The sequence below is a fragment of the Pseudorasbora parva genome, chromosome 6, assembly GCF_024679245.1.
Source record: "Pseudorasbora parva isolate DD20220531a chromosome 6, ASM2467924v1, whole genome shotgun sequence".
Taxonomy (NCBI): domain Eukaryota; kingdom Metazoa; phylum Chordata; class Actinopteri; order Cypriniformes; family Gobionidae; genus Pseudorasbora; species Pseudorasbora parva.
The window spans coordinates 49386958-49413811 of record NC_090177.1 but is presented as its reverse complement, the minus strand read 5'-3'; the positions used below and the strand labels follow the sequence as shown (position 1 = coordinate 49413811).

Below are 26854 nucleotides of genomic sequence, written 5' to 3'. Positions count from 1 at the left end.
GTTTACAGTTATATAACAAAATCAAAGCTGATAAGGTATGTTAATAGAGAAAGGTGTCAAAATAACATATTACATGCTTTGAATTCCTCATATATATATATATATATATATAGTTTTGCAGTTTTCTACACAGTGTGGATGAGTCACCATACATGATGCAACACTTAAGAGACTTATTATAATAAAGAGACTTGAGACTTGACTTGGACTCGAGCTCAGAGACTTGAGACTTGACTTGGACTCGAGCTCAGAGACTTGAGACTTGACTTGGACTCTAGCTCAGAGACTTGAGACTTGACTTGGTAGCTCAGAGACTTGTGAGCATCTCTGCATGAAAGCATTATCGAGTGTATCGGGGGAATATTCCTTTTGAAAACAAAACTAAAAAAGGTGGAAACCAAAAAGGTGAAACACTGCTGTCAATCAACAGTCGTGGGAGGGGCGTGTGTGACGTCACATGGTCAAACGGCTCAATTTGAGACAGGAGACAACATAACCACTAGATGGATTTTTTATCATTATAGGACGGTTGTGTAGAGGCACTGCCAACACATATTTCTGTACAATCAACTTGTAAAAGTGCATGTACATGTCCCCTTTAACAACTACCCTCTTTTTAAGCCTTCCCCTTTCATATTTTAAAGCATACATTAGGACCTTGGCTGGACCAATGATAAAATTAATGTTCTGACAGTCTGGCTAAGGCACTTTGGCACAACTCTGTTGCTCAAAGAGCAAGGCTTAAAGGGTTAGTTCACCAAAAATGAAATGTATGTCATTAATGTCAAGCTGCTGAAATCACGTGACACTGGCGATCCAATTCATTGATCGATATGCTGATTCATAACCGTTTGAATCTTTATTTGAGGATTGAACACAAACCCAGAAGAGAAGCCAATGCTGAATAAAGTCGTAATTTTTGTTATTTTTGGACCCAAATGTATTTTGGATGCTTCAAGAGACTCTAATTAACCCACTGATGTCTCATATGGACTACTGTGATGATGTTTTTATTCCCTTTCTGGACATGGACAGTATAGTGTGCATACACTTGCATACGCTCTCGGACTAAATATAAAATATCTTAAACTGTGTGTGAAGATGAGCGGAGGTCTTACGGGTGTGGAACGACATTAGGGAGGGGAGTTAATGACAGACATTTTACATTTTTGGGTGATATAACCCTTTAAGGGATAGTAGTTCAGGGAGCTCTTGCCTAGTGAGGTGAATATCTGAATCAGGTTTGTTCAATAAGGGAGACATACAACATGTGCAGAGAGGTGGGTTCACAGAACCAGGATTGAAAATCGCTGGGATAACTGTGCAAATGTACCATTTGTTATATAGGTGTATGTTTATTTATTTATTTTTTTAAACACCTGTTTTAATGCATTTTTTCCTGTTTATTTTTTTCAGTCCTGCACCAGTATTTAAGGCAATCTCGGAGGGAGGGAGGGCCAACCAGCCCTTCTTACTGGGATCAGGAACGATCAAGGGTAGGATCGACCACTTATATACCATTGTGGACAAACACCTCATCCCTTGTGCTGGAACCAGCTCCTTGAGTGCCTTTGAACTTTTCAGCCAAAAAAAAAAAAAAACAAGGTTATTTTTGGAAATTCTTCTTTTGGAGTCAAGAAAGACTATGGACCAGTGAAAACATTTTTTTGGAATGATGTCAATGGTGAAAAGTTGCTACATGCAGGAATGCTACATAATCCCATACAGAAAAGCATGCATTACATGAAATGGGTCAAAATGGTGGAACTGAATATAGACAAGACCTCATTGTGTGCAATGAAATTCCTGTTTTCAATCAGATTTTGAAATTGTAAAAAAAAAGAAAAAAGAAAGAAATTGACAGCACTGTGCATTTAATTGTTGATGTTTTTTCTGAACATAATACAGTATATAGATGTATATAATCTATAAGTTTTACAGGCCTTTTGATCTGCAGTGTTTATATGGGTCAGGGGGTGAAGAATGCATTGTACCTTTTTCTGTGTTGCTGACAAATCAAATTTCTGACAGTACAACCAAACTGATATGTGTTGACTTATTTCAGTCAAATACAGATTACACTTAATTACTTTAATCAGGGTTAGTATGAACACTATATTAGTGTGGAAATATATTTTTTGGTGTTAAGATATATAGACACACCTAGTATAGTTTCAACACTAACTTGGTGTAAATTTGGCAGAGGGGCAACACAAACGGTGTTAACGGTGAACACTTACAGTGTTGTTTTTACATTATGCAAGTGTTAAAATAAGTAACATTATGTAAAGTGTCAGTTTAACTCTATTTAGTGTGGACCTACAGTCCCTGACAAAAGTCTTGTCGCTTGTGTAAAAATTGACCTAAAGTGCCGCTGAAATATATTTCTAATCAAGATTTTTTTACAAGAAATGGCTCATTTTAATCCCACCAGCTTTTGTGATAATGTTTCAGTGAAAAACTAAACTTTCAAAAAGTATTCTAATATTCACAGCTTGGTAAAGCCCGTTGAGTCAATTTTTGCAAAGACATAAGTGTTGTCACCTTGTCATATGAGCTTCACCTTTGACTAATAATGGATCAATTAGGTCTCAAGTGTGTATAAAAAGAACCCCAGTACACTAGACCTTCACATCAACTGCAACTAGAGCTCTGCAAACATGCCTAAGATTCACCCTGAGACTAAAGTTTTGATTATCAAGAGGCTGAAGACCAGATCCACTGCTGATGTGGCAGACACCGTCAATGTGTCTCAGCGTCAAGTACAGAGGATAAAAAAAAAGATTTGAAGAGACTGGAGACGTTTTTAACAAGCCCAGGTCAGGCAGACCCCGCAAGACAACTGCTCGAGAGGACCGTTTGTTGGCTCGAAAATCCAAGGCCAGCCCATTTTCCACTGCAGCAGAGCTCCACGAGACCTGGTCACCTGAAGTCCCTGTGTCAACCAGAACAGTTTGTCGGATTCTGTCTCGAAATGGCCTCCATGGTGGAATCAGTGCCCAGAAGCCAGCACTAAACAAAAGACAATTGAAAAACCGTGTGGCATTTGCCAAGGCCCACAGCCTGCTAAAAGGATGGACGCTGGAAAAGTGGCAGAAGGTGGATTTTTCAGATGAATCTTCTGTTGAATTACACCACAGTCACCGCAAATATTGCAGGAGACCTACTGGAGCCCGAATGGATCCGAGATTCACCCGGAAAACAGTGAAGTTTGGTGGCGGAAAAATCATGGTCTGGGGTTACATCCAGTATGGGGGTGTGCGAGAGATCTGCAGGGTGGAAGGCAACATCAATAGTCTAAAATACCAAGAAATCTTAGCTACCTCTTATATTCCCAACCATAAAAGAGGCCAAATTCTGCAGCAGGACGGTGCTCCATCGCATACTTCCATCTCCACATCAAAGTTCCTCAAGGCGAAGATCAAGATGCTCCAGGATTGGCCAGCCCAGTCACCAGACATGAACATCATTGAGCATATGTGGGGTAGGATGAAAGAGGACGCATAGAAGACGAAACCAAAGAATATTGATGAACTCTGGGAGGCATGCAAGACTGCTTTCTTAGCTATTTCTGATGACTTCATCAATAAATTGTATGAATCCTTGCCAAACCGCATGGATGCAGTCCTTCAAGCTCATGGAAGTCATACAAGATATTAAATTTGGATCTCACAGCACCACAACTTAATTTGCTGACATATTTTTGTATTTGCTGTAAATTTGTTCAATTTCTGTATAGGTAACAAAACTTTTGTCTTGCCAAAATTTGACTTTTCTGTCTTGATTAAATGATAAATATTTTTTCTATAAAAATTATTTATTTCAGTGCATTCAACATCATTTGGGAGGGTTTTAGCTTTTCATATGAGCTATTTCTAACACCAATGAATTAATTAAAAGTCAGGTTAATATCAGGTATTTCTAGAAAATAGATAAGTGACAAGGCTTTTGTCAGGGACTGTATATAAACCCTGAAAAAGTGTTTTTTTTCACACTGCAAGTTAATTTAACACTTTCAAATGTTTTGTCTCTGCTAAGAGAAGGCAGAGTCATTGTTAAGCCTCTCGCTTTTTTAGTTTTTTAGTGTGTTATGTTTCCTCTCGATCTGAGAATCGTTCTGCTGAGGCCTCCACTCCCTGAGAACTTGATATAGTCTTAAGCCCTATTCGGACGGGATTAGATTAACATGGGGAGGTGAGGGTAAAAGTCATTTTACCTCAAGACATCTCAATAAAACTAGCAGAAGTGAGAGGAGTAACTCGCTTTACGTACCACAGTAAGCTCTGTGTCGTCATGTGCGTATGACGTTGCTGTTATCACGTGAGCAAACACACAACATGAGCACCAGTCTGCTCTGTCTCCTATATATGTTTTAATAAACAGTTAGGTCCAGTCTAATGATTCTGATTGGATTGTGTTGGTAATAGACACTTTCCTAGAGCTAAAATAAGTGTTGTGCCTCTAAGGCCCTGTTTACACTGCATGGTTCAAGTGACCAAATTCCGATTGTTTCCTCTCATGTGGCACAGATCAGATATGACATGTGAACGTGTAAGCAGTAAAAACCCATGAATTCCGATATCCTCAGATCGGATTCAGGCCTCACTCATATGTGGTAATAAAGCCGATATGATTCGGATGCGTGCATCAGTGTCTGCCATGTAAGCAGTCAAATCGGATATTCCCCAGTAAATGCGAGTCGTACGTCATTGAACAAAGGACGGAGGCGAATGACGTCAACTCAGGTGGACACAAACTGCGATCAAGGGCCAGTGTTGCCAAGTCCGTGGTTTTCATGCAGAATTGGGCTACTTTAACACAGTTTTGAGTTGCAATTGGACGGGTCTTGTTGTGAAAACCTGGCAACCCCGTCAAGGGCTCTCCTCTTTTTCTCCGTCTTAAGAGAGAAATGTTTTGCCGACTTTAAAGACGTGTTGAACAGTGCAGACAGCAAAACATTGTGCAATCATTTTGTCTGCGTCCATCGCATATCGCGCCGTTTTCATTCCTTTCACCGGTTAAGAGCGTCTTGGGCTGTTTTCGCCAGTGTACAGTGTAAATGCAAATATCGGATACGGGTCGCTTTTGAAAAGATGATGTAATGACGGAACTTTACCATACATTTTACAGCAGGTTTTTTTCCGGGCCTTTTTACAGAAGGTAAAAGTCTCAGGGTTTTTTTTTACTGATATTAGCCCTTTGGCATGAATGCTCTGTTTCAAGGGGCGTGTCTGCTGTGAGGCTTCAGTGAAAACACCCACTGCTGTGATTGGCTGACATCTGCATTTGAAATGAGATTATATGGTGACAGGGGGCGTGGTTTAGTGAGACAAGCAGAGAGTAAAGGTGAGCTGGAGAAAAATTGCTGAGAAATTGTTATTGTACCGAGTTGTTGAGAGCGCGAGTTTATTTTGTATGTATCTAAGAGGTCTGAATAAACACGAGTGAACTTTGCAACGTTATTTCTTTCACAAAATTTCTTTCATCCCCATGAGACAAAAATACATTTTCTGTCTTTTCTCAGACTAGAAGGCACAAAATACCAAAATAAATAATTCACATTTCTTCAACATTAACCCCATGCCTTTCATGACCCATGACCCAGTTTAAATACAGATTCATCTTCCCAGCGCTGAAGTACCCCTTTAGCAATCGATACAATACAAACTGACATAGCATTTGATATACAGATATACAGATGATTATCTTTTGATGTCACTACAGGGAAATAACCCGATTTATTAATAAAGTTGGTTTACTTGCATTGTTAGGTAACTGATTTGCATGTAAACAGGGAAAACTGGTTATTTTAATAAGCTGATATCTGTGAGTTGTCATCTTGACGGTGTGCATGTAAACGTGCTCACTGTTCTAAAGTATACACACTTCTAGTTTATTTTCATGTTACTTTTGCTGCAAGAACTGGCAAAATGTACAATGTGTACCTTGAATGCAATGGAAATCGCTTTGGATAAAAGCGTCTACCTAATGCATAAAAATATAAATGTAAAAAATGTAAGTCAAGTCATCTTTATTTATATAGCGCTTTTACAATCACGATTGTGTCAGAGCAGCTTCAGTGTCAAACAGGATAATACTGCAGCAGAATTAGATTGGGCTGTACAGTCGTACTGGAGTAAACAGTGATGTTATCAGCTTATTTTAATTTATCATAGAGAGACAATGTTGGCTGATCAGTATTATAGTTTATACAAATAAATCATTTTATTTGAATATTTAGTTGAATTACTTTTTTGAAATTTTTGTGTCCCCAGCAACAAAGTATTGAGATTAGGCAAACCCTCAGCCTAACCACAGGCTCTACTCTTTACCACAATGATATACCAGAAAACCCTTTCAACTCCAACATAATGACATTAAACACTAACCAATTCATCTATTTTATTAATATTCTTCATCAAAAACAAAAATGACACTCAGCTTTTACATTATTTTAATGACTGTTAGTAGTACAGTGTATAAATATGTATTAATGTATTGCAATATCAATATGTAATCAATTAGTAATGACACAGGTGAACTTAAATAAACCCCTGATCACTCATTCGTGTATTTGAGTCCTCTTTTAGAGAACTGTGACAGTATGTATGCATGTAAATATGTACGTATATATTCAGTACGTGTATATGACTATCCCTCTGGTGCTCTTCGTTTAGGCGTTGCATTGGTTGTCTTGGGGGGAAGGATCATGTAAATCCTCACATAAACCCATAATAATACATTTTATTTGTACCTGTGCTCCTCCTACCTGTGTAACAACTTAACAAGTAGGGAATATACATAAATTGTTATCAGTCTGCACTGCATAAGTTATTAATTATATGTAGAATAATCCTTATTAGGTAACAGGTACTTGGGTACCTTATTAAAGCTACTGAAGATATTTAGTCAAGAGCAGAGCATATTTAGTGAGCAATTACTTTTGTTCTTTACATTGTCATTATAAGTGATTACTGTCACTTTAACCCTAATACCCTATTGGGGACAAATGTGGGCAAAATTAGTTTAATTCATTTTTTAAAAATATTTCCCTTGATCTGAGCGGTACAAGACTTGGCTACTTTTCCTAAGTTTGCCACCTGAACACACACAAAAAACACACACTCGATGCTGCAATGTTAAGTGGATGAAAAAAAACTCCTTGATTGTTCGTTCGTGGACAAAAATGACCACCCATAGGAATGAATGGGAAAAACTGTCATTTAGAGCATTCTTGATGGTTTTTGTAAAAAAAAATAAAAAAATTAAATCCAATGCAATGTATATCTATCATACACACAAATGAAGGGCTGATCCTGTACAACATTCTCAACATGGCAAAAACTCTCAATCATTCTCTCAAACAATGCATTCAATGAGCCTATGACAGAGATGGGCTTTTTTCAAATAAAAACTCACTCACACATACAAAAACAAAGAATTGAATGAGCCAATGTCTGACCATGTTTTTTTGGTATGAACCAATCATCCACCTGGCTCATCAGACTCTCTCTCTCTCTCTCACACACACACACACACACGCAGGCACACTTCAGAGTCAGATCAAGGTGTGTTTATTACTTTGAAACAAAGCGTTTATGCAGCATATGCTACCTGAACTTGCAGTGGCAGTTATTTTATCAGTTCACTGCAAGCAGCACAATGAGTAAGAGGTATAGTGCAGCAGAAACCCTGGAAATTCTCCTGGAATCCAGAGGGGAGGAAGAAGGCCTGCCAGACTGTGGTTCAGAGTCATCAGGCGATCAAGGATCTGAAACAGATACTCAAACAGAGTTTGACCAGGATAATGAGGAGACAGATGGGGTAGACTCAGAGGAAGAGGATGTGGTATCTTAGGCATCTAAAAATGGGGAAATCGTCTGGACTGATACTGCACCTACCCAGACACCAGGGAGAGCACCTGCAGAGGTTGTGATGAAGATGACCCCTGGGCCAACCAGATATGCCTGTTCGCGCGTGGAGACCATCATGTCAGCTTTTGAGCTTTTTTTCCCTGAGAACACTCAAAAGACACTGACTGACGTGACAAATTTAGAGGGGAAAATAGTGTATGGGGAGTCATGGAAAGAGGTGGACTGGGTGGACTTACAGGCCTACATTGGTCTGCTGTTGCTGGCCGGGGTTTATCGCTCTCACAACGAGGCCACAAGGAGCTTGTGGAACGCTGACACAGGGAGAGCCATTTTTCGTGCTACAATGTGTCTGGGTACATTTGAAGTGATGACAAGGGTCATCCGGTTTGACAACCGAGACACAAGACCTTACCGCTGGAGAGACGACAAACTGGCTGCGATACGGAATATCTGGGACAAATGGGTCGAAAATCTACCTAAAATGTACAACCCAGGCAGAGAAGTTCCAGTAGATGAATGCCTGGTACCTTTCAGAGGCATCAACATTTTGATATGGTATCAAAATCTGGGCAGCCTGCGATGCTAAGACTAGTTATGCATACAATATGCAAATCTATACTGGCAAGCCAGCTAATGGGCAGCGAGAAAAAAACCTGGCAATGCGCGTCGTCCTTGACATGTCCACGGGTCTCCAAGGGCACACCATCCCGTGTGACAATTACTTCACATCGTATGCCCTTGGCCAGGAGCTCCTGAAGAGGAAACTGGGCATGCTGGGAACGGTGAGGAGGAACAAGCCGGAGCTCCCATCTGCACTTGTGAAGACAAGGGGCAGAGAGAAATTCTCTTCAATGTTAGCGTTTACCAGTACGCACACGCTTGTGTCTTACTGTCCCAAAAAACCCAAAAATGTGCTCTTGATGAGCACAGTTCACAAGGAAGCCACAGTCAGCGCAGGTGAAGAGAGGAAGCCAGATGTAATGCTGGATTATAACTAGACCAAAGGTGGAGTGGACAGCCTTGATCAGGTATTTTACTCATTTTAATTTTTGCATTGCTTACTAATTTTCCTATGACAAATTGCTTGTGGTTTATAATTTGCAACAAATGTATGAATTGCTAAGTAAATAAATGTAAATGTATTTTTGTCAGTATAGTGTTTGATTTTTATTCTGTGTGTATTATTCAACGCTGCCTACACATGTAAGCGGAAATCCAACCGTTGGCCAATGGTGGTGTTTTTCAATATGCTGGATGTGTCAGCCCTGAACGCCTTCGTCCTGTGGTCGGAAATAAATCCGGCCTGGAATGCAGGAAAGAACTTCAGAAGGCGGCTCTTCCTGGAAGAGCTCGGGAAGGCTCTGGTGTCTCCACAGATCGAGAGACGGAAGAGCGTTCCCTGTGGAGCAGCCTCTCTGAGGATGCTGAATCAGATGAGACAATCCTCCTCAGAGAACATCCCTGGCACATCCACAGCAACTCCCCCAACAAAGAGAGGAAGGCCATCTAGTTCAGCCTATATGCAGCCATTGAGTACTATACAGCCATCTAGTGGCTATTCATATAATTCGTTTTTTCTTAATTTAATACCAATATGAGATACTAGATGGCAGCAAAGACACCTCATCTTTAGGTTTTAACTCTCAGAACTTAATGGAATGATATTTTTAATGTAGTTAAATAAATATTAAATATAACATAAAAATAAACATAATTTACATAGAAAATGTGGTACTCTTAGGAGTAAATAAATTCAAATACCGCAAAAATAAATAAAAAAACAACATAAATGGATAGTATAAATTTTATCGAAGACAGTGATATAACATTTATAATAACTTAAAAAAATGTATCACACCTGAGACCTCCGTGCCCACATTTGTCCACGAACGAACAATTAAGGGCTGTTAAGTGAACCTGTCGCACATGTTGAAGTCGCAGTTACCAAACTTACAAAACATGTGACTGTCCCCCACCTGCCCTTCTTCAGAAAATTACATTCCCTGTCCCATTGATCACGGTATTTACACGAGGGTTTGGGTTTACTGGCAGGAGTGCCTTCCGTCTCTATCGTTAGTTACGTCCATCATCCGTCTCTGTTTTGTTTTTCCCCGTGTTGTCACTCGTCATCTGACCTCACACACTAACCTCCGACAACGGCCACCTATACTGTAGGCCACTGCAGACGGCAGGTAACACGAGGCTAGTTAAAGAGCTCAGATTGGAAATGTTTTTGTTTTTCTTACTCCGGTATTATTATTTTTAATAACGCAGGTTAAAATAGGGGAGATTTACGGGAAAATATGAATACGGGAGGATGGCGGGAAAGAAGGGTAAAATACGGGACTTTCCCGGCCAAAACGGGATACTTGAAAGGTATGGTCATAAGTGACCGGACACCTAAAAATTAAACTTCCTCCACCCCAGTAAAACCAATGCAATTTATTTATCTTCTATAATATTTGTCTATTTTTGTCATTTAAAATTATTTAAAAAAAAAAAAATGTATTGCAGTATTTTAGGTTAAAATAGAGACTAGGCCTTCAAAACAATGCGTGTGTGTGTATAAGTGTGCTTGTGTGTGTAAGTGGATGTGTCAGTATCACACTCTTGATGTTTTAGAGCAGGGGTGTCCAAACTTTGGCTTGCGCGGCCCGCGGGTGATTTAAATGTGTGCGGATCTGGCCCGCTATAGGGGACAAATAGATGAAATTCACAAAATAACCATTGGGTGTTGCTTTCACATCCAGCCAAGGCAGTTAGAACGTAAGATGTACATAATCAGGCTAAATGAAAACAATTATTGTTGATCACATTTTCGTTTAGTCATGGCGCAACAAAGAAAACGGAAAATTGATAGTGAATGGAGGAGATTTCAGACATGTTGGGGAAATGAATACTTCTTCACTGAGGTCAGCGGGAAATGTGTCTGCTTAATTTGCCAGGAGTCCGTTGGGGTGATGAAGGAATATAATGTTAGAAGACATTATGAAACAAAACATCAGTCTTTCAAATCGTACACTGGGGCCGAGCGTGATCAAAAGATGAAACAACTGCCTTGTCAGCTCAACAACAACATTTGTTCCGTGCTAATAAAGCACAGGAAATTCTACATTAGCTAGTTATTAGGTAGCTCACCTAACAGACGGCACGGAAAACCAGTGAAAAGGAGTGTCTGATGAAAGTTGCCACTATAATTTGCCCAGAAAAGATGCAAGATTTTAAAAACATCAGTCTTTCAAGAAACACAGTCGGGCGGCGAATTGAAGACTTGACGACAAATCTAAAAGAACAAGTGACAGACAAAGTACCCACGTTTGATTTTTATTCAATTGCGTGTGATGACAGCACTGACCTGACAGACCCTGCTCAGCTGTTCATTTTTTGGCGAGGTGTGGACAGTGATTTCTGCATTTCAGAAGAGCTTCTTGATTTGAAGAGCCTTAAGAGTACATCAACGGGAAAAGATATTTTTGAAGCCGTGTCGTGCGATTGAAAACATGAATGTCCCTTGGACCAAGCTATGTGGCATTACAACAGATGGAGCGCCATCCATGATCGGCGAACGGAAAGGAATGGCTTCCATGGTGTGCAACAAAGTTCGCGAAAGTGGAGGTGAGGCTTTAAAATGCACTGTATCATACACCAGGAAGCACTCTGTGCCAAAGCCATGCAGATGGACAATGTGATGACCACTGTGGTGAAAACTATAAACTTGATTCGTTCAAGGGCACTCAACCGGAGAGAATTCTGGGCATTTCTGTCTGATATTGATGCAGAATACGGTGAGGTATTATAGCACTCTAACGTGCGGTGGCTGAGTCGCGGCTCTGTTCTACAGCGCTTCTATTCACTGAGATCTGAAATTGACCAGTTTTTGAAAGAAAAACATCTGACTCTTGATCAACTCAATGACCCTGACTGGATGGCAGACCTTGCTTTTTTAGATGATTTGACCAGTCACCTGAACGCACTGAATAAAAGCCTGCAAGGCCAGGACCAGCTGATATCAGAAATGTATGCGCACTTCAAATCCTGTGAAGCTAAGACTTTTTGAGAGACAAATCAGTGACTGTAATACTGTGTCCTAGTTTGTCCGAGATCATCTCGAGTTTTCCAGACTCCAACATCCCAAAAATTGATAAATATTATTCAGTGCTCACATCCCTGATCACAGAATTTAATCAGTGTTTTCAAGACTTTTCCGCTATTGATAATGACATCAAACTGTTCTCAACCTCTTTCTCGGTTAACGTAGAAGAAGTGCAAGAGAATGTGCAGCTGGAACTCAGAGCTGCAGTGCGATGACTCTCCGCGGCCGCCACCAGCTTCTTCCCATTTTACAAGAGTTTGGACACATCCAGATTCCCCTTAATCAAACGTCATGCACAAAGGATGATGAGCCTGTTTGGCTCCACATACATATGCGAGCGAACATTTTGGCTGATGACGCTGAACAAGAGTCCACTGAGAGGCAATCTGACCGACAGCCATCTCTGTGATCTGCTTCGTATCTCTACAACACGACTTACTCCTGACCTGACATCAGTTCTGAAATCCAAGGCACAACATCACTGTTCACATTAATAAAGTTAATGGTGAGTAAAAAATAATAATATTGAAAGCAATACATTGTAATGATTTCTAAAAATATTTCTAAAAATATATGCTATCATGGGATATATATATATATATTTATATATTTAGCACACAACATTTTTAGAAAAAGCACATTTAAAATATAAGTATACAAAACAGATTAATGGCAATAATCAATTAGCTGGTCTAACAGTTTTTTTTAATTTTGTATTATTATTATTACAGACATGTGGCCCGAGACAACAGATATTTTTTTGCACCTGACCCCAGGAGAAAAAGTTTGGACACCCCTGTTTTGTCCCCTGAGTGTCACCCCTTTACTGCTGTGTACTTTTTTTCAGCATTGTGGCCGATTTGTAGATTGTCCAGTTTTTTTTGCCGATTTCCCATTCATTTCCTATGGTTCCCATTTATGACCGAAGACAATGAAAGTTGCTTTTTTTATGACCAATTAGCATGCTCGAATCATGACCCCAATTTTCTGTTTGTTTACATACCTAATGCTAAAAAAGTCACCAAGTTTCATATCATTCCAATGAAGCTGGGATTTTTTACATTTTAAAACAGAACATTTTTCGGTCAGAAATGACCGAAGAGCACCAGAGGGCTATGTGAGGGCTATGTGTGTGAGTGAGTGTGTGTGTGTGTGCGTGTGTGTGTGTGTGCGTATGTATGTATGTATGTATGTATGTATGTATGCACATGTTTATACATGTATATTTTTTATGTTAAGATTTTGATGAGTAGTGTTTTGTACATAGGGTATAGAGTGCGGATCGGGCTGCATTTTTCTGTCCGAGCCCGACCCGCGTCCGACAGAGCAGTAACCGAACCCGACCCGAGCCCGACAGGCATTCAAATATTTATGTCCGAGCCCGACAGTTAAAATCTATTTTTTCCCCTCATATACTAATGACACGCACGTTTGTTTGTGTGTGGAAATCCCGCTTTTATTAAGCAACTGTAAGGAAGGCATTCTGAAATGTTTACAGACGAGCGCATCAGCGCGCACACGGGGCATCAAACGTTACACAGAGCCCAATCAAATAGCCAACTGAAATTAAATGAACAAAGATCTGCTAAAAATGGCCCAAGCTAACAGAACAAAACATTAACGTAACACAATTTAAATGCTTATTGAAATGAAAGTCATCTTACCAATTTTCTCAAACTGTGGTTCCTAAACTGCAACATGGGATCTATTTACATAATCTATCCATCAAAGTTTAGGCTAATCGAGGTTTTATGTAGAAAAAGGATTGCATCAGCTGTGGATGGCTTCAAGGGTGTCCTGCTGCCAGCAGCTGAAGTTGCGCTCACTGGAATGACGAGGATGCCGCGGGCAATATGCACGCACGTGTTGCGAGTTGTTGTCACGGCGACATAAACAAATTTCCGCATGCAGGAAGACGGATGTTAGGGTAATATTTTAAATGTATTTTAATCACAAAAACAAACCATTGCATCAAGTTAAACAGGCCCATTGGCTACTTGCATAGTAAGCAGTTTTAAATTTAAAAGGTTCAATGCCTTTTCGCGCTGACGTGACCGAGCCCGACCCGAACCCGAACGTCATTTCTAAATATCTGTCCGAACCCGGCCCGACCCGTCGGGTACCGTCGGAACCCGCCGGGCTCGGGTCAGGTATCCATCCTCTAATAGGGTAGGCGTAATAAGCCATGGCTTCAGATTTCGGTTATCCTCTTTGATTGTAATGAATTTGCTGTACATACATTGTGTTGTTTGTATTCGTAACCGACTAAACCTTCATTTATTAATTCAGTCAGTCATTCAAATAATGGAGAATAAAACATTGGTGGTCAAATTGAAAACATTAATTTCCTATCATCAACCCTAATTGCCTTGTGGACAGTCGAGTTCAGTTCCGACTGGTGGATCTTTCCTGATCCAGTCACCCTTTTCTCTATTGCACTTTACTTCCTGTCTACTCACTGTCTTATCATAATAAAAATAAAACATCCGGTATGCAGCAGTCCTGTGGGAGAAAATGCCTTGTTGATGCTCGAGGTCAGAGGAGAATGGGCCGACTGATTCAAGCTGATAGAAGAGCAACTTTGACTGAAATAACCACTCATTACAACCGAGGTATGCAGCGAAGCATCTGTGAAGCCACAACACACACAACCTTGAGGCGGATGGGCTACAACAGCAGAAGACCCCACCGGGTACCACTCATCTCCACTACAAATAGGAAAAAGAGGCGACAATTTGCACAAGCTCACCAAAATTGGACATTTTAAGACTGGAAAAATGTTGCCTGGTCTGATGAGTCTCGATTTCTGTTGAGCCATTCAGATGGTAGAGTCAGAATTTGGTGTAAACAGAATGAGAACATGGATCCATCATGCCTTGTTCCCACTGTGCAGGCTGGTGGTGGTGGTGTAATGGTGTGGGGATTTTTTCTTGGCACACTTTAGGCCGCTTAGTGCCAATTGGGCATCGTTTAAATGCCACGGCCTACCTGAGCATTGTTTCTGACCATGTCCATCCCTTTATGACCACCATGTCCCCATCCTCTGATGGCTACTTCCAGCAGGATAATGCACCATGTCACAAAGCTCAAATCATTTCAAAGTGGTTTCTTGAACATGCCAATGAATTGACTGAACTAAAATGGCCGCCACAGTCGCCATATATCAACCCAATAGAGCATCTTTGGGATGTGGTGGAGCGGGAGCTTCGTGCCCTGGATGTTCATCCCACAAATCTCCATCAACTGCAAGATGCTCTCCTATCAATATGGGCCAACATTTCTAAAGAATGCTTTCAGCAGCTTGTTTGTTTAATGCCACGGAGAATTAAGGCAGTTAATTAGTTAAGTTCTGAATGGAAAAGGGGGTCAAACAGTATTAGTATGATGTTTCTAATAATTCTTTAGTGACTTACATTGTAGGAAGTCTTTCCTGGTCCAGGGAAGCATGTTGGGGAAAGTGACTGTAGGAATCAACAGACATGAAGAGTGTGATTATCATGTCAAGAGAAAATGATCCCCTAGTTCCTTTCTAGACATTTCTAATATGATGATGTACATGATATGAGATGACGGAGGACTCGTTGCTGAAAGCAGATGAATCTCGGCAGAGATCTTCTTGATCTCCCCTTTGCAGGAGACCTGCAAAACAATAAAAATAAAAATGAGCCAGCTGTAGAGCCCAAATCATGTAATCCTGACACAAGAACCTTGAAGATTATGTTTCTGACATGTTGCCATATTTGATGTGGGCTCTGTACACTTGAGCTGAGCAGTTATTTGATTTGATTTGATTGGACAGTGAATAATGACTTACTGTGACCATCAGACAAAGTAATAATATCACTTCAGAAGACTTTCAGAATGGCTCTTTTCTTTGTTCAATTTTACAGTTTTTTTGGTCTTTTAGATACAGTTGAGGAGACAAAAAATGAGTTGGAAATCGGACTGGGAAAGGACTTCAGGAGTTGGGTCACTCACATGTGTGTCATGCTCATTGGCCACAGTTCTGACTTAATAATGGCTTTTAAAACTTTTTGTAATACCAAAATTATAATTAGAGGTAACACTGACAGGTGAAGTGACTAACACTGATGATCTCTTCATCACGGCTCCTGTTAGTGGGTGGGATCTATTAGGCAGCAAGTGAACATTTAGTCCTCAGAGTTGATGTGTGTGAAGCAGGAGAAATGGGCAAGCGTAAGGATTTGAGCGAGTTTGGCCAGATTGTGACGGCTAGACGACTGGGTCAGAGCATCTCCAAAACTGCAGCTCTTGTGGGCTGTTCCCGATCTGCAGTGGTCAGTATCTATCAAAAGTGCTCCAAGGAAGGACCAGTGGAGAACCGGCCACAGGGTCATGGGCGGCCAAGGCTCATTGATGACCGTGGGGAGCGAAGGCTGGCCCGTGGGGTCCGATCAAACAGACGAGCTACTGGAGCTCAAACTGCTCCAGAAGTTAATACTGGTTCTGATAGAAAGCTGTCAGAATACACAGAGCAGCTCAGTTTGAGGCGTATGGGGCGGCATAGGGTGACCTCTGACCCCTGACCCCGCCGAAAGCACCAACAGTGGCATGTGAGCATCAGAACTGGACCTGAGGAATCACGTGTTCTTCTACATCACGTGGATGGCCGGGTGTGTGTGTGTGTGTGGCTTACCTGGGGAACACATGACCCCAGGATGCACTATGGGAAGAAGGCGAGCCGGCGGAGGCAGTGTGATGCTTTGGCCAATGTTCTGCTGGGAAACCTTGGGTCCTCCATCCATGTGGATGTTACTTTGACACGCTCCACCTACCTAAGCATTGCTGAGACCATGTTCAGCCTTTCATGGAAACGGTATTCTGGTGGCTGTGGCTCTTCCAGCAGGATAATGCCTTATAAAGGACTTAAAGGATCTGTTGCAGAACACCTTCAGGTGTCTAGAGTAGGCCATGCCTCAACGGGTCAGAACAGTTTTGGCAACAAAAGGGAGACCAACACAATATTAGGAATGCTAGGTCAGATTGAAATTGTTTTGGTTTTGTTTTTTATCCAGCAGCACGTTGGAGCAACAGTGTCACATCACAAACACAAAGGGTCATTCACGTTAATGATCTATATCTGCTATATCCTGTAATGTTTCTTATATAGAGTCAAATGCGCTTCATACGAGCCCTTTCTGATCCGGGTATGTTGCTTCGCTCTCTCACTAAAGTGCCACATCTAGAGCTGCAGATGATGATTTTAGCAGAGGAATCAGAAACACGGCGAAAGCTCACCAAAACACTGCAGAAAATGAGACTGCAGCTAATAGCTATCTTTATCTGTCATATGACCTCCCACTGCTATATATAGGGTTGGGATGTGTGGGCGAAATGCTGGGAGCGTATCGTTTAAAGCAACAACTAGTGTGGTAAATACTGTCGCTGTATAAGCCTGCCCGTGGGCAACACAATGCACATTCATTCGTTGACTAAGCTCACAGAGACAGTGAATGATTGAAAAACAGAGGGAAGTTGGCATACTTGAGGAGAACCCCTTTCTGTTTGCCAGGCTTAGTTAGCACAACAACTAATCTCAGTGCCTCAGAAGATATGCAGAAGAGAGCAAGGCCAAAAACCCAGAACTGCTAAGATCAACAAAGTTAAGGAAACATGTAGCTATCTTATGTCAGCTTCTCGACCTCAGCAATCAGGAACTTGAGTAAGTTACTTGTTTTATGGGACATGATATCCGAGTCCACTGCGAGTATTATCGACAGACAGATGAAACATTCCCAAGTGGCCAAGACAGAGTCAATGAAAGGGAAGAGTCTGCAAACGCTGGACTCCGTTATCAGTGGTAATTCAATTATTATTATACAATTTTAAAGTTCTCCCTCTTCCAATTACACTGTCTTCCTTCTGTCTGTCTTCATCTCTCCTTCTGACTTTCTGTCTACTGTCTGTGCATCTTTATTTATCTGTATATTTTTGACTTTCTTTTAATATCACTGTAATAATAAAAAGGTTGAGTAATTTCCTACTGTGAATATTTTCATAGGCAAAAGACACGCAGCCACCCTAAATAAAGATCTGAAAGCTGTCAAAAAGAGAAGGCCTTCGGATGCAGGAATTCAACAGGACTCTATGCTCTTGTGTTTCAATTTAAACTTTGAATCTTGTGGAAAAAATACGCCTGATGCGTGATGTTTACGAAGTATTAAGATTTGTTGATTTCGTGTATGGTCAACCTAAATGCGACAAAAACGATTGAACCTTTTTGGTCTTTTTTGAGTGAAAAATACATTTTGAGAAAACACAATAATGTTTCATATGAATCTATGGATGCTAACTGAACAGAAAAGCTTTTCTATTCATGCATTTGCATTTCAGAAAGTTGTGAATGATTGTCTGTATATTTCTAATGTATGCTTCATCAGATGGACTGCAGCTTTCCACCACAATGACTAAAAAAAGAACGGTAGTATGTTAGCCAGGTTTTTTGCGTGCATTAAGCACACGTAGCATTGTTTGTGAAGTAATTCTGTTGTAATTTGTAGAACAGAATGAAATGTTGTCTGTGCAGTCATGTAGCCATATTGTCCATAATGGCCTTACACAAGTTAAAAACAGTTGTAACAGTTACCCCTTGTCAAAAAATCCTATTGGAATTTCACTTTGTCCTATAGGATCTTATTGGATTCTTAGAATCCTATAGGACATTCTGATTTATTTTATTGGAATTTCACTTTGTCCTATAGGACCTTATTGGATTCTTAGAATCCTATAGGACATTCTGATTTATTTTATTGGAATTTCACTTTGTCCTGTTGGATCTTATTGGATTCTTAGAATCCTATAGGACATTCTGATTTATTTTAATGGAATTTCACTTTGTCCTATAGGGTCTTATTGGATTCTTAGAATCCTATAGGACAATCTGATTTATTTTATTGGAATTTCACTTTGTCCTATAGGGTCTTATTGGATTCTTAGAATCCTATAGGACATTCTGATTTATTTTATTGGAATTTCACTTTGTCCTATAGGGTCTTATTGGATTCTTAGAATCCTATAGGACAATCTGATTTATTTTAATGGAATTTCACTTTGTCCTATAGGACCTTATTGGATTCTTAGAATCCTATAGGACATTCTGATTTATTTTATTGGAATTTCACTTTGTCCTGTTGGATCTTATTGGATTCTTAGAATCCTATAGGACATTCTGATTTATTTTAATGGAATTTCACTTTGTCCTATAGGGTCTTATTGGATTCTTAGAATCCTATAGGACAATCTGATTTATTTTATTGGAATTTCACTTTGTCCTATAGGGTCTTATTGGATTCTTAGAATCCTATAGGACATTCTGATTTATTTTATTGGAATTTCACTTGGTCCTATAGGATCTTATTGGATTCTTAGAATCCTATAGGACAATCTGATTTATTTTATTGGAATTTCACTTTGTCCTGTTGGATCTTATTGGATTCTTAGAATCCTATTGGACATTCTGATTTATTTTAATGGAATTTCACTTTTCAATGAAAAAACACAGAGATTGGCTTAATATTGTTATATAACCAAAGCAAAGCGTTTGCATAGAAAAACAATCATACTTTCAAATTAAATAATTAGGTTGAGTGTTCCTATAATAATACAAAATACATTAATATAAAATATATAAAAGTGCCATTTTGTCTCACTATCTAGTGCAGGGGTGGCATTTTGCACCTATGAATGGCTCATATGACTAAATAAATTTTAAATTCATGATTTAATATCAATGAGATTTTTATTTATGTAATGTTTTAAATCTAGATGGTTATTTATCATGTAAATAATGTGTGACTGTGGCGTTTTAATGCGCATGCGCGTTGGATATTCGAATCGCGTTCTTCAAACCACACTGGAGCAGAGTTGCCATGGAAACGGGGACTCGGAGTCAAACGAGCAGCACTTCCGCGCTGTTTTCACTAGTTTCAGGTGAGTTTAGACTCTAAAACCACACAAATAATACACACAACTGTTCCTGACACCTTTCTTACATTAACTGACACACTTCTGTTGAATATTTACTTGATAGAAATGGTTTAGTGTCTTCGGGAAAAGTCAGCAACCGTTTTCACAAGAGGGTAACTTAAGCTAACTCTATCGATTTGATCGATTGAGCCCTTGTTTATGAAAGCTTGAGCTTTTAAATAAATCTTTATGTGAAACTTTAATGTTTTGATAGTTTTGTTAAGGTTTTGCTGCTAATTTGTCAATGGTACGTATTAAAAATCTAAAAGTATTCACTGTAACATTGCTGTTCATCGATGATGTCAGTTATGGAGCGCGAAAATTAGCTACAAACTGGCAAACAAATATTGTAAAAATGTTCTGTGATTTCAGGAGGGACAAAATAACCCATCTACAACAGAGGGGAAGATTCCAACATTTCTGGAGGAAGCTGCTGACAGAGCTGTAAGAAACAGGTGAACCGAGGAAGGTAATTTTATATGCATGTATTTCACATAATATTTGACATAATATCAGCATGATTTTAGTTATTTTCTTTAGCAAAATTATACATATTAAGAAGGCTTTGACATTCAAAACATAAGTGACAGTGAGCAAATATTAAATTAACAAGTAAACCTAAAAACACAAACCCTGTTTATATTAAAACAGGTCACAAAACTATTGAGTTTTACTGGTATTATCTATAGTGGAGATGAGTGTGATGAGGTTCAGGTGTGAGTAATCAGTATTCGGGAGAGGGAGTGCGCTGTGATTGGCTGGTGTGAGAACCTGGCAGATTAATAACAAATAGAAATTGAATTTGAATCTAAAATCGTGTTCTGTATTGTTAAAGAATTAGTTCACCCCAAAATTAAAATCTCCTGATAATTTCCATCGGTCATTTACTAAATTAAAATAAGCATTTATATACCTTTTACCTCAAATGCACGACTTTGATGTTGTTTTTCCACTGCATATTACGCCGGAAAGGTCAGTGCTGACCCAGTGCCGAAAAACTCCATCTCATGTTCTCCTCTAACTTTAAAATTGTCCGACATCGTTGTTTTACCTTTTATTTTTGTAAAGGGTGTTTGATTTAGTCTTTGCACGTTGGTTTTAACACTGGGATGGTACTTCCACATACGTCACACGCCTGACCTTTCCAACGTAATGACGCCACAAAGCCTTACATCATCAAAGTCGAGCATTTGAGGTTAAAAAGTATATACATGTTTATTTATTTTCTACTGAAGAATGAAAGACATGAACATCTTGGATGGCATTGGGGTGAGTAAAAGATCAGGAATTATCATTTTGGGGTGCACTAATCCTTTAATGTACATTCTTTCTGCTTTACTTTTGGAGCCATAATAATTTATGGGTTGTGAAAACACTGAATGAATAGACATCATTGCACTTGGACATTATTCAATGGCTACTCGATAGTAAAGTTAAGAATTCCAGCTAGCCGTGTGTTAATGTGGTGTGTATTCTTCTCATTTTAGCTCCTACATCCTTTTGGGCTGAAGGTCAAGACAGAACCAAACCAAAGCTGGACTGTAACCTGCCGGCCTATACGACAGACTTCACACTGACAGCTGCTGGCATGGATGCCGCATCACATGTTTCTGAACACTTTTCCACCTAGAATGTATTCGTCCCCCACCAGGAGACTTCATGTCTTCAACTATTGTGAGTGGATATCATTTTAAACATTATTTTAGTAATGTTTTTAGGTAATAAAGTAATTAATTGTTAAGTAATGTTGTTATAATCCTGTTAATTTTTGTACAGTGTAAATTGCAAACGTATGCTTGTTTTGGGCACATGTTTACAGCTTATAGACATTTTAGAGGAGGAAGATGCTGTGTATTTAAAGGTGCTTTAAGTCATTTTTATTTGTACAATGTTATTTTTGTATAAATCATTATTACAGTGGAACAAATTGCTATTTTTTTATTTGTAAATTAGCAACTGAATTTTTTAACCATTGCACAGCACCACTTTATCACCAATAATTTACAACTTTGTAGTTTATTATTTTATGTTACATGAGAACACATGAAAGTTTATATTTTTGTTCAGATTATGTAATTTCTGTAATAAAGTTTGCATCATAGAATGGTAACTTCTTTCTGTTGTTATTTTGTAGATGTTTGTTGTAACTTAAATGTACTTCAAGATAATTGAGTAAAACCATGGCTGCACTGTGGTAATACAACCAATTTATGGTACATGATCCATGTTTTTTAAAACCATGTTTACTGCAAAAACCATGTTACTGCAGTCATGGTTACAATGGTTTTACTGTAGTATTACTACAATATAACTGTAGTAAAACCATGGTATTAAAACCATGCTTGTTAAAAATACCAGTTACTACAGTAATTCAAACTACAGTTTTCCTATAGTATTACTACAATATAACTGTAGTAAAACCATGGTTGTTAAAAATACCAGTTACTACAGTAATTAAAACTAAAGTTTTGCTAAAGTATTACGACAATATAACTGTAGTAAAACCATGTTTTTTAAAAACATGGTTCGCACCAAAATACCACGGTTACTAGTCATACTAGTAACTAGTCTATACTAGTCATAGTTAAACTACAGTTTTACTATAGTAAAACCATAGTTCTTTTTCGTAAGGGAAGTTAACCTAACTATGACGACTTCCGCTCTGAGACACCCGGAAATGTGAAAAGGGTCTAATTCTACTTTTTTTTCTTTCTTACAGTGCACCAAGTATTCAGACATAGTAGCCTTGGTACACTTTGCTATCTTTGCTGTGTCCGAATATGCCTTCCCTACCATGTAAAAAGCAAAGATAGCAAAACCGTGTGTGTGTGTGTGTGTGTGTGTGTGTGTGTGTGAGAGAGAGAGAGAGAGAGAGAGAGAGAGAGAGAGAGAGAGAGAGAGAGAGAGAGAGAGAGAGAAAGACCCAATTGGATCCAATAAAATCCTGTTGAAATTGTCCTACAGAATATGTATGTATTGTCTTATAAGACAATTCTCACAGAATCCAATAGGAATCAGATAACATTTGGAATCTTATTGGAATCCTTTAGGATTTATCCTACGGGATATTTATGTATTATCTTATAAGACATTTCCCAAAGAATCCTATAGGAATCAGATAAGAATCTTAAAGGACAAGACATAAATTATCCTATAAGATTATTTCTAACGGAATCCTATAGGAACGGTTCCAAAATATGATAGAAATTTTTAATGGAATCCTGTACAGATTTCCATTAAAAATCCTTAAGGATTTTTTGACAAGGGACATTCATTCATCAGCTGAAAACAACATGACTAATCGATATTGGTTCATAAAAATGAGAATCGATTAAAATCAAGTAATTATTTTTTACTCAGCCCAATCAATATACAGTAAATAAATATTCACAGCTGCTATTTTAAAGTGTAATAATATTTCACAATATTACTTTTTAACTGTATTTTGGATTAAATAAATCCAGAGCAGAAGAGACATTAAAAACGTTCCCGATCCCAAACTTTTGAACGTTACCGTCTGTCATCAAGTGCTAAGTTCACCTACTTCATGAACAGAAACTTCCAGTGGATAACAGATAACAGATCTTACCTTAGTAGTCCTAGAGGAGCAGCTCTAACACCTTACTAGAGGCAGCTGGTGATCTTAATCAACACACACACACACCACTGCAACTACAGCTCACTGAATGACAAATGATGCTTTGAATATTCAAATTATTTCCCTCTCTGTTTCCCTGCCTTTGGCCTGAGATAACCTCTTGACTCTAGAGACAGCTGTATAAGGATATATATTTAGAGATATAATAATAAAAATCAATAATAAAGCCAAGCCTGGATTTATATATATATATATACAGTGGTGGGCTATCAGGGCCTTCTTTGCTGACCCTGTCAAAATCATATATATATATATAAACACTACATAATAAAACATAAGGCTTTAAAATGGACCTTGAAAGTGCTTAAATTTCACCTCGGAAAAGGTGTACGAAACCTGAAGTACAAACACGTGCATCATAGCTGCGCAGTTTGCCAAATGGTTACACCCCAAACCAAGTGGAAGTGGCACACAAGAGCTCACATCTAGACAGAACTGGATACTCAAGCATTTAGCTTTTCTCAGGTCTCACGTGTAGCCTCACCAAGGTGGCACTACGCTTAGTTAAAGGGTCAAAAATACATTCCATCTTTTCTCAGTCTAGAAGGCACCAAAATCAAAAATAATAAATATATCGTTTGTATTATTAGCCTAATTGGTAGCATGTATGGGGTTATTTTTTATTATGCCATTATTTTCATTATTTGTAGTAAAAACAAACAAAAATCTTTTAAAACCACAAATATTGTATTGTATAATATCGTAGCCTTTGGTTGAAGATGCATGCACATTAAAGGGTTAGTTCACCGATAAATGAAATGTATGTCATTAACTCCTCTCCCTAATGTCGTTCCACACCCGTAAGACCTCCGTTCATCTTCACACACAGTTTAAGATATTTTAGATTTAGTCCGAGAGCGTAGGCAGTCAATGCCCACTTCACAATGTCCAGAAAGGGAATAAAAACATCATAGGATAGGATAGATCTTTATTGTCATTGTCACATATAAAAAGTGCTTCCGGTCAGTGCATCATTCACTGATTCTATATCTAAAAAATAATAATAATAAGATAAAATAAAAATGGAGTGTTAAAATTACTAAGAAAAATAAGAATACACACAGCACCATAAACAAACACACACAGTCATACACACACAGTCATTACTTTATACATAACACTGCACATTATTTGTTGGCAGCATTTACAGTGGTTATTGCAGTTAGATAGAAACTGTGTCTGAGTCTGTTGGTCCTTGCATTGATCGTCTGTATCGTCTGCCTGAAGGCAGCATTTCAAACAGGGAGTGCCCAGGGGGTGAAGTGTCTTTTATGATGTTCTGAGTTTTTTTGAGACAATGCAATCTGTATAGTTCTTCCAGTGCGGGGAGAGGGCAGCTCACAATCTCTTGAGCGTTGTTGATGACCCTCTGGAGCGCATTCCTCTGAGCCACTGTACAGCTGGCAAACCAAATGCAGTAAGTAAGTATGCTTTCAATAGAGGCTCGATAAAAGGACACCAGCAGTCTCTGTATGATGTTATTCCTCCTGAGGAAGTACAGCCTTTTTCAGTAGCTCAGAGGTATTCACACTCCAGGATAGGCCGTCCTGTATGTGGACTCCCAAAAAGCGGAAGTCTGCCACCCTCTCCACACTGTCCCGGCTAATGAGCAATGGTGTAATCTCCGTCTTCTTTCTCCTGTAGTCTATGAGTTATTTTCTCTTTGCAGTGTTAAGATGAAGGTTGTTGGCCATGCACCAATTCGACAGTTGATCCACATCTTCTCTGTAGGCGGACTCATTCCCCCCAAAGATACTGTGGTATCATCTGCAAACTTCACAATGGTGTTACTGTGATGGACAGGGGTGCAGTCATGTGTCTATAGGCAGTAGAGCAGGGGACTCAGCACACAGCCCTGAGGAGAGCCCGTGGATGTGTGATGTCCCAATCTGACTCTCTGTCTACGACCAGAGAGGAAGCTGCTGATCCACCTGCATGTGGTATGTGGGAGCCCGAGGTCTCCAAGCTTGACCACCAGCTTGTGTGGGAGGATGGTGTTAAATGTAGAGCTATAATCCACAAAGAGCATCCGCACATAGCTCCCCTGCCGCTCCAGGTGTGAAAGTGTGGAGTGCTGCTGCCACTGCATCTCCTGGTGGGGGGTCATCAGAGTAGCCAAACTGCTGAAATCACGTGACATTGGCGACCTGAACCATTGATCGATTCACACCGCTTGAATCTTTTTGGAGAAACGCGGAAGAGAAGCCAATGCTGAATAAAGTCGTAGTTTTTGTTATTTTTGGACCCAAATGTATTTTGGATGCTTCAAGAGACTCTAATTAACCCACTGATGTCTCATATGGACTACTGTGATGATGTTTTTATTCCCTTTCTGGACATGGACAGTATAGTGTGCATACACTTGCATACGCTCTCGGACTAAATATAAAATATCTTAAACTGTGTTTAAATAAATAAATGTTGATTAAATTTCCTTTTTGGGTGAACGAACCCTTTAAGAGGACAAGCACAGAGAACCAGTCAACGATTGTTTGCAGTGTTTTATTAATTTTAAAAAGGTTTAAGGTTTAAAAAACCATTAAAAAGGAGGCCACGCATATTTGACTTTTCTAGTATAATCTTATATTCTCTCTCTTTTGTTAGAATAGTAATTTCCCCATTGTTTCTCTTTGTTCTGCATCTATGTGGATGAAATGAATGACAGTGCTGGAGAATGATGAATTGGAGGAATCAGATACAGAAGCACCAGAGTCCTCTCCTCATGATGCAGCATAACCAAGAAGCTCCGCAATCTGGCACAAGCAGCGTCAAAAGCCAAAGTTGGAGAAGGAGAAGGCGGACATCCTTAATAAGCAGCCAGTGGTGTCTTTGTCTGCCAAAAATATCATCTGAATCTCCAGTGTTGCCAATTAGCCTGCGAAATGGGTCTTAAAAATATTGCAGAGAGAATGCAGGCTAGACGAGCAATAATGTGGCACAAGATAGGTTCGTATCTGCACAGTCTACATATTCCCACCGCGGCAGACATGGCTTAATGGTCAGAGAATCGGATTTATAGGTATTCCCGGTAGGAATTGGAAGTGTGTGTGTGTGTGTGGGGGGGGGGGGGGGGGTTACTGGGTTTATTTTACTGGGTTAAATGCATCACCATGCTTGTTTTATTATTTTATTTATAATTTATTTAATAGGGACAGATACAGTAAACAATATAGCAATCCCATACCAGTATTATAATGTTTATAACCAAAGGGTAATTTGCAAAACCTGTCCCTAAGGGAAGCT

General features: G+C 39.3%; 1 pseudogene; it reads left to right on the top strand.

Moving 5' to 3' along the window:
* The first annotated feature begins 7662 nt into the window (after window positions 1-7662).
* Window positions 7663-25407, top strand: LOC137079562 (piggyBac transposable element-derived protein 4-like; annotated as a pseudogene).
* The last annotated feature ends 1447 nt before the right edge of the window (window positions 25408-26854 follow it).